General features: G+C 43.9%; 1 pseudogene; it reads left to right on the forward strand.

Moving 5' to 3' along the window:
* The window catches only part of LOC127215294 (tetratricopeptide repeat protein 27-like), a 105,081-nt pseudogene extending 96,247 nt beyond the window's left edge, over nucleotides 1-8,834 (forward strand).
* Nucleotides 8,835-9,288: the final 454 nt, after the last annotated feature.

The following is a 9,288-nucleotide window of genomic DNA, read 5'->3' on the forward strand; positions in this document are numbered from 1 at the left end:
GCTTCGTGCTCTTTTCAGGTGGCCTGGTTTGTTCCCTGTTGGCTCATGCTTCAGTCAAAATACTGGTAGTCTGATGGGTAATATATATTGGCGGGGAGGCTAACACTAAAATGGGGCTCTTGCTGGTGTCCTGGGCCATAGCGGGTGCTCACACTAATCACTCTGGCCTCTGCCACTAGCTGACTGGTTCCTGGAAGCTCCTGAACCTGTAATGTAGAAGTCTTCAGGGAAGTGGAACCAGGCTGTGTGAGCCTTTGATTCCTGCCTGCCATTTCCCTGCAGCTAAGACCCCTGGCCTCCATATGCTCACGTGGTCCCTGGCTTGCACTGAGCTCAAATTGAGCTCACACTACTCTGTGTAGCAGTTGGGCCATGCTGATGGCATGTGGTGTATGGGTAGTAGGTAAAGAAGAAGAGGGCACAGTTCACTCCTTTGCATCCATCTCTGAACCTTTGCATGTCTCCCCTTCCTTCCTGGCCACTTCTGTTCATTGGAGGATCTTTATGTTACTTACTTTCTTGACCCAGTAACTCAATGCTTTTTCAAGTAGTGTTGGGGCTGGGACTCAGAGGAGCTAGCAACATGTGTTAGTTTACAATGAACAATAAAACTTTTACATTGGTGGGAAATGAGTTCAGTGCACTTAAGAAAAATGTTAATTTCTTGGAAAGGAAATATATTTAATTCATAAACATTGAAATATTTAAGGAATGGTGAGGTTTAATTTCAGTGATACCTTTAAAAATACCTTTATAGAACAATTTGCAGAGATTTTCATTCAGTGCACATCTCTATATACTCTTGCCCGCCCACTATGGGTTTAGGGAGAAACCTGGTGCTAGGGTAACTCCCAAGAATCCCAAGGAGGACCCTGGCTAAGGCTGCTAGCAGTGGTGGAGAGAGTTCCCAAACTGGCCCTACCCCTGTAATCAGATTGAGGAATACCCCAACTATCATCATAGAGCCTTCATCCATTAATTGATGGAAACAGATGCAGAAATCCACAACCAAGAACTAGGTCGAGCTCCAGGAATTCAGTCAAAGAGAGGGAGGAGGGAACATATAAACAAGGGAGGTCAAGCTCATGTGGAGAAATCTACAGAGACAGCTGAACCAAGCTTGTGGGAGCTCATAAACTCTAGACCCACAACTGTGGAGACTCCAGGGGACTGAATTAGGCCCTCTGTATGTGGGAGACAGTTGTGAAGCTTGGACTAGCTGAAGGGCCCCTGGCAGTAGGACCACAATACAAACCTGGTATATGAGCTAGCTTGTTGGGGCTTACTCCCTGTGGTGGGATGCCTTGTTGAGCCTTAATGCATGGGAGAGGGGCCTGGCCCTACCCCAACCTATTGTGCCCAGACTATGTTGACTCCTCATGGGAGCCCTTACCCGTGAGGAGGAGTGGACTGGGGGTGGGGTGTGGGGGAGGAAGGCAAGGAAGGGAGAGTTGTGGTTGGAATGTAAAATAAAATTAAAAAATAGAAAACCACCAACCAGTGTTATGAGCTCTGAGGTACAATTTGAGAACATGGCATTGTAGAAATTTGCTATGGCAGGCTGACTTGGAGTAGTGGGAGGGGAAAGGTACCTTTTTAGGGTTGCATGCCAGTGCATTAGCAGCTTATCATTCAGCATTTAGGAACATCTTTAAACAGCAGTAGAATGGTGTCAACCCACAGTGCATGTGAAAGTCATGAGTCCTTCAGTAAGATAGAGGAGGCTGGACCTAGGACTTGTGGGAGTGTGGAGCCAAATCTGCTGCATTTGGGAAAAAGAGAGAGAAGAGTGGAGGCTGGTACTCATTGCTGACTGCAAACAGTGTTCACCCTGAGACTAGGATGTGGGGCCTGATTCACTTTTAAAGGTGTGCAGGTGGGTGTGAAATGTTGGCAGAACCACCCAGAAGGTATTTAGGCAAAATCTTGAGGTTCCAGAGAGGATCCTGGCTGAAGTGCCATGTGTTGAAAACATGATGAAAGTGTGGGCCAACTCTTCAGAGAGTCCTCCAGTTGAGAAGAAACAAGGCTGCGACAAAGAGCCCTCCAAGGAGCCTGGCAGGGAACATTAGAGAATGTGCTATAACATTAACAGTGATACCCAAATAAGGCCGCAGCATTTAGTATCTGATGTTGGAGCGGAGCCCTGGGCCTTTGTTACTATTTGATGGCTGCTAGCTCAGTGTTTTTTTTTTTTCTCATACATTTTTAAAGGTCCTTAACATTCTGGTCAGGGCAGTGGTGAACGGTATGGCTGATCGAAATGGAGACGTCGCCTCCAGCCTCAAAGGCAAGCTGCAGGGGTTGTTCGGCAGAGTGACTTCAAGAGTGACCAGCGATGGAGAAGTCTGGCGACTGTATGCCCAAGTACATGGCAATGGGCAGAGCGAAAAGCCTGATGAGAATGAAAAGGTCAGGCAAGTCCTGGCCAGGTGTTGGTTGTGCACGCCTTTAATCCCAGCACTCAGGAGGCAGAGGCAGGTGGAGCTCTGTGAGTTCGAGGCCAGCCTTGTCCTCAGAGCTAGTTCCAGGACAGGCTCCAAAACAATACAAGAAACCCTGTCTTGAAAAACAAAACAAAAGAAAGAAAGAAAGAAAAGAAAAGGTCAGTGTTGGGCCTCTGTCTTTGCTCCCATGGGGAGAATAATAGATCTGTTTTTTTTTTTTTTGAGTGGCGGATGAGATCAGCAATCTGAAACATAAAACTAACATGCTTAGATTCAGTGTGTGTGTATGCATACACACAGCAGATAATAGCCTCAGGCACCATCCACCTTTATTTAGCTTTACCAAGAGGTCCCAAGGAACACCAGGGTCCCCCTGTTCCCACCTCCCCCTGTGCTGGATGCACAAGTAGGTGCTTCTGTGTCTTTTTCTTCCTTTTAAACACGTAACCCTGGGGATGGAACTCAGATCCTTGTGCTGACAAAGCAAGCAGTTGATTGGCCAAGCCATCACTCCAACCTTCAAATTCAGTTTTAAGTACTTTGGATTATGGGCATGCTAAGACTTAACCACCCTCATCATTTTACATTTCATGAGTTTTCTTGGCAGCCATTGTGTTTCCTGCAGAAGGTTCTTTATCCTGCCCCCCCCTCCTGGATCTGCATCCACCAGATGCCGCATGCCCTCCACTTGCCGCTTTCCATAGGCTAGTGGTTAAAGACAAAACCAAAAGAGTGTTTAGATCTAAGATGAGGCTACAGAAGGAAAAAATTAACTAAGGAGACTGGAGAGGAAATTGCAGTGCATGCCACATTGCCGGGGGCACCCTGCCCTTCCCTTCTTGCAGGGCAGTAGGTTGTTAATCCCACTCCAGTTGTGCCTATAGCCTCTTGTCTCCAGGTGCAAAGGAGCCCAGAGTTTCCAAGGCTGGAATCATTGTGTTGTGTTTCTTTTCAAAGATCACAGCAAATCAAATGTACTCCTTGTGTGGGCTTGTGTAGCCATGGTCCAGCTAATCTGTGTGATTCTTAGCTGTTCTTTCTTCCTTCTGTCCAAACAGCTGGTTTCTACCATGGCCTTGTTGGCCCACATAATATACATCTCATGCTGCATGCTATAACCTTCCATTTCTCCTGGATTGTGTACTTGTAGAAAATAAGAACACTCGGGGCTGGAAAGGTGGCCCAGCTGGTAAAGGCTAGGCTCACAAACAAAAATATAAGAAAATAGAACATTCTTGCCTGCCACTTCTCCACCAAGAATTTTAAGATGAAACAAAAGAACATTTTAAACATCTGTGAAATTATATACCTGTTAGCCAGCCCATAATTTTTATCAAGTTCGTGCCTTATTCTCTTACTGAATCTCTCAGCTTGGTGGCTGGAGGAAATCTGCACACTGGCCTTCATGTTTTCCTGGTTCTGGGAGGGTGGCTGTCTAGAAAACATCCTTGCTTTCTCAGTTGTTTGTTGCTATTGGATGTGCATCCTACCCCACTGGTAGTTACAGAGATGCCTCACGATACAGATGCTGGCTTTCAGTTTGGAATTTGTTCCATATGACTTCCCAGGAAGCAATTTGAAATGTGAAATCATTTTGTTGTCTTTAATATTGTCCTTTCTGTTTTCTTAGGCATTCCAGTGTCTCTTGAAGGCATACAAGTGTGACACACAATCCAGTTGTTGGGAGAAAGATGCTACAGCATTTAAGGAAGTTGTTCAAAGAGCCATAGGACTGGCACATGGTATTTGATATCCATTATCATATTTTAATGCAGTCTTCCTTTATAAAATAGTGTTAGTCAGAAACCAGGTTCCATTACAGGTACTTTCTGATTACTCCAATATATTGAAATTGTTGTATTTAATTCAGAAACATTTATAGAATATCTGCAATTTAGTAGACACTAGAGAAAGAGCCACATAATAATAAGCACATGAGATAACTCAGGACAGAAGCTTAAATGCTGCTTGAGTGAGTGACAGCTAGAACCCTTAGGTATGAAATAGTTTCCTCCCAAGCAGCATTTACTGCCCACAAGTCTGTTGTTATGGTGTGTTAAGGAAAATCAGTAGCATTTCCTTAACTGACAGGAATACCAAAAGATCATCAAAACATGCAGATTTCTGGGGTACTGTCTTTGGGAAATTTGGGGTCTATAATTGGGGGAGGGGAGACAGCCTTACCTATAATAAAATGTTTGTAAGATAAATATAGTTCAGGTTTAAACCACTCTTGCATTATCAAAAAGTACCATCTAAATCCAGTGATGAATTGTTTATATTGATATTTGAGTGTGGGTATGCTATGCCCTGGGAATACAGTTCCAGTTGCAGCCTTGAGAACTGAATCACAAGGACTCCTACCCCTGATAGTGACAGCAAATGGGAGCCAGCAAAGAGCAGTGTGAAGAGCAGAGCTTTGGAACCAGGGACACTAACACTCCAGGACCACCGTTACTACATACTTGCTGGTGATGCTGAGTCAGTGACTTAATGTCTCCTGGCCTTTGATTGTGGGTGGAATGGGAGAATTCCTACCTATGCTGTTAGGAAGAGTCCACAAGTGCTTTTCAGTACTTAGTAGTATTTTACATGTTGTTGAAATATGAACCTCCCCAAAGCCCCCCTCCCCTCCGTTTCTTCTGAAATAGAGGGACTGGCCCTAAGGAGCTCCAGAGAGAAAAGTGAGTGGCAGGGATAAAGTTTAACTGCCTATAAAGAAGTCACAGAACATTCAAATGGTTCAGAATGGACTTAGTGGTTAATAATTCTACTCAGGGCCTTTCAGATCTTTGACTGGCAGAATGTAAATGTCCTGTTTCCTGGACCACCTAGCCATAAGGTAGAGGGGCTGAACTCTGGCTGGAAGGTAGAAAGTTCGAGGTGATTACAGGATAAAACTGTTTTCGGGTGGGTGGCTATAATTCTGTGACCGGTGCTTGCCTCTTGGTAGAGGAAGCCAGAGGGGGGTTTTTTTTTTTATCTTTGGCCTTTGTAGATGTGGTACTATGTCTGGGGAGCCTCCACTGATGTGCATGGTTGGTTCACTCTGAAGATTCTTATTTTAACTGTGAGCAGCCGGCTCTGTGATGGACAGACAGACCGAGATAGTTTCTGTATTCACCAAGTGCTGGCTGTACACCCTGTGTACCAAAACTGTAGGTCAGAGAAGTTCTCCAGAAAACCTTTTCTGGCAGCTTGGCTACAGGTTTTAAACCGTTGTTGGCACCTTTCCCATAGGGTGGCTTCTGGGGAAGACAAGTGTCTGTTCTCTTGAATGAGTCATGTGTTGCATTCTAATGCAAGCAGGATTGAGTAAATGCTTTATATCTATAACAGCAACTCTTAACTTTGTTGCATTGTACTCAAAGAATGAACTGGGTTTCTGTTACTTCCTTCCTTTTTTGCCCCCCTGCCCCATCCCCTGTTCCTTCACAAACACACACCCTTATGAAAAGGAAATACAGCATTTTATAAATCTTGGTGCCTGTTGGATTGCCAAGGGTAAGCTTGCCATGGGCTTTGGCAAGATCAGGACAAACAGCAATCCTGGAGTATGGAGACCCTGTGCCCTAGTGCTGCCCTTGTTTTGCTTGCAGCGTCAGGGAAGATGGGCATTTCAGTCTCCAAAGCTCCCCATCCCTGCTGTCTGAATGCCTTTTGGAGGGAAATTGGGATGGGAACTAATAGAATGTGTGTCTTCTTTGTTTTCTTCAAATTGATTTCTTTTTTTTTTTTTTTTTTTTTTTTTTTTTTTGAGATGGGATCTCTCTTGTAGTCTTGGCTGGCCTGGAACTCAGTCACTGTGTAGATTAGTCCGGCCTTGAACCCAGAAGATCCTGGGTTCTGTTGCTGCCTCCCAGTGGTAGAATTAAATGCATGTACCACCATACCTCGATTTTAAAACTAGAACTACAGGTGTTTCTGGTATTTGCAAGTAGGCATTAAGCCATTTGTATACCTCTGCTGCAGTAGTGGCAACTCTTCCCTACGAAGGGATAGACTGGGCCCTCGGAAAGTGGGCTTAACATTGCTAATTAGCATGCATCCAACATAAAACTTAACTGAAGTCTAATCATTATTCTAAAATAGAAACATCAAACCCAGTTCTTGCTGACCACAGATATTATTAATTAATGTCAAAGCTATTTTGTTAGGCCATAGGCTATTTCTCCTGATTGCTTACAGTTTGCAGCTGTGTCACTGATAGTGTAGTTGTAAAACAGGATCTGCTTTTGAATTTAGTGAATATCATTTTTTAAATGTATTGTTTTAGGTGTATGAATGTTTTTCTGCATAAATGTCAGTGTACCATGTGAGTGCAGTGTCTGAAGAGTCTAGAAGAAGGCATCAGATCTCCTGGAACTGGGGTCTAGATGGTTGTTGGGAATTGAACCTAAGTCCTTGGAAGAGTGGCAAGTACTCTTAACCCCGGAGCCATGTCTCCTAAGCTCATGAATATAATTTTGAGAGAGAAGCAAGAGCATTGGAAAGATCCCAGGCACCTGTTAGGGTGGAGGTCTTCACCGGTTCTTAGAAGGCATTAACAGCCAGTCTTCCTCCATGGAGGCATATATAAGTCTCTCCAGAATGCTGGAGGCACTTTCTAGAGCTGATGCCAGATATGGCCCAGGAGCACGAGTGTCTGGCCTTGCTCACAGTCCCTAAATGAACACATGCAGATTATTAGTGCAGTTCTCCCAAAATGCCTTAAAATTGGGATGTAAAAAATACAGCAAGCATTTATGCTTGGCGCATCAAGCATGCCACTTTGCTGGGCCAGTGAGATCAGCAACTATGAGTCCTCTTTAGTGACTTGGGACAATGAATAGCCTCACATGAGCTGTGCAGCATCTGTTTGGTCCTCTGGGTGTGCCTTGTTTCTAGTGGGTTTTTTTGCCTAATCCACTAGTGTGTGCATGTGAATACATACATATGCGTGTGTACATGCGTGTGGGATCCCTGCCCTAATGTAACTCACCTGAATGCATGTATTTCCTTCAGAATTCTCCCTTAGCCCGTATTCTCACTGTAGAAAAAAAAGGATAGCTGGAGTGTAAACTCAGTAGTAAACAATTGCATGCCCAACTCGCACAGGCCTGGGTTTGGTTCCCCAGTACCACCTAGGAGAAGGTGGAGGAGGAAGTAGGAAGTGAAGTTGCGATTGCAAACTCTTAGTAAATAGCTGCTTTGAACCCGCAGACAATCAGTTCTACGGTGCTTTCCCTGTGTTTATCTTTCAGTGGCTCCATAAAATGCAGTGAGAGCAAGTCCAATCCCAAGGGAGCTGTACAGGCACTTTCTTCAGTTCAATCAATTTCACGCGGTTTGTTATCCAGAGCGAAGGTGAGAATGATCCCTCAAGTTCATTAAAACTGTTTGGGTGGGGGAGGTCATCAGCCTCCGGTCACTCCTGTTTAAAAAAAAGGTTGTTGCCATTGGGTCCCAGTGGCTGATTCAGAAACAGAAAGAATTACCTCTGTGTGTCTCCTTGCGAAACACCTTTCTTTCTAGGAAACATCATTCTTTCTAAGCCTTAGTTTCCCTTGTTGAGAAGTAATACAGTTCATTGTGACTTATAAGCACAGTGATTCCTATTGGAAATATGCTGTGTGTGTTCAGGTTCTTTGCCCTAAGGTATATTTCTACTCAGCACACTGCAGCAGTATTTAAGTCAGTCTTTTGGGAAGTGCTATTCAGTAGTACAAATCTTCTCACAGCTTGTATGAAAACAATGTATAGAAAGCCAAATAAATTACATGCCACAGTGAGATACATTTCTGTTACATGCACATGTATGTATATACAAACCTACCTCTCCTCCCCTGCCCATGTATGGTCATAAAATTCTTAAGCTGATTTTCTTGGTTGGCATGCACACTAAATAGAATTTTGTTTGGATGAATGATGTTCATTCATCCAAATACTAATATATATTCATTAAACTAAAGCAATCAACATTTAAAGCATTTTCTATGAAGAACAAAGCAAGGGGTTGGACCTAGGACCTAGAGCACTCTAGACAAGTGCTCCACCACTGTCCTATAGTTGGAGATCTCTTGAATTGCCAGGTCAGGCACGCTGTTTGGATTTGTTTTAGGCTTGTACCTTTGTGGGGTCCAAGCAAACGCTGCATTGCTGCTGCACTGTCAGGATAGTAGCATGCCAGCAGTGCTGGGAGTCTATATTGCTATGTTGATTCGACATACCTAGATTGTTTAGAGGAAATTTTCATCTTTTGATAGTCATACTGTTTTTATATTGCAGCAAAATTTTACAGATGTGGCCACTGGAGAAGTCTTTGGAGGCCTAACCAATGAAATAGCAGCTATAGTTGCTTTGTTGGCTGAGCTGCAAGACCTAAACAACCGGCTTAACCGGTACTGACAGTGCCAAGCAGCTTGTGGCAAAGGCACTTTTGCCTCTTAATTCCTCTCAATACCTGTGTATCTGTGGATTTTAAAATAAATTTATGTGCTGGCAGACAGGCTTATTTTTGTGATATTTCTCAGATGCTTGCAGTTTTGAAGTTCATTAAACAGAAGGTTGTTTGTACTTTGCCTAGTTATTGATAAGTTTGGTGTTTGCACTCTCGAGGCACTCCAGTACAAGGGGCCAGCCATACAGGGATCATCCTCAACCACCTATCATGAGTGCATCATTCCTTGGAAAAAAAATTAGTGTAAATGATGGTGTGTGGGGGGGGGACTACCATTAGCTTGGCTACATTGTTGTCCAAAAATGAAAAAAAAAAAAAAAAAAAAAAAATGGCAGTGGAAACATTTACACTTGTGGAGATTTTGTGTGGTTTCACAGGCATGGGCTTGTCTGAGTTGGAAGT

This window comes from Phodopus roborovskii, unplaced genomic scaffold (assembly GCF_943737965.1).
Source record: "Phodopus roborovskii unplaced genomic scaffold, PHOROB, whole genome shotgun sequence".
Classification (NCBI taxonomy): Eukaryota; Metazoa; Chordata; class Mammalia; order Rodentia; family Cricetidae; genus Phodopus; species Phodopus roborovskii.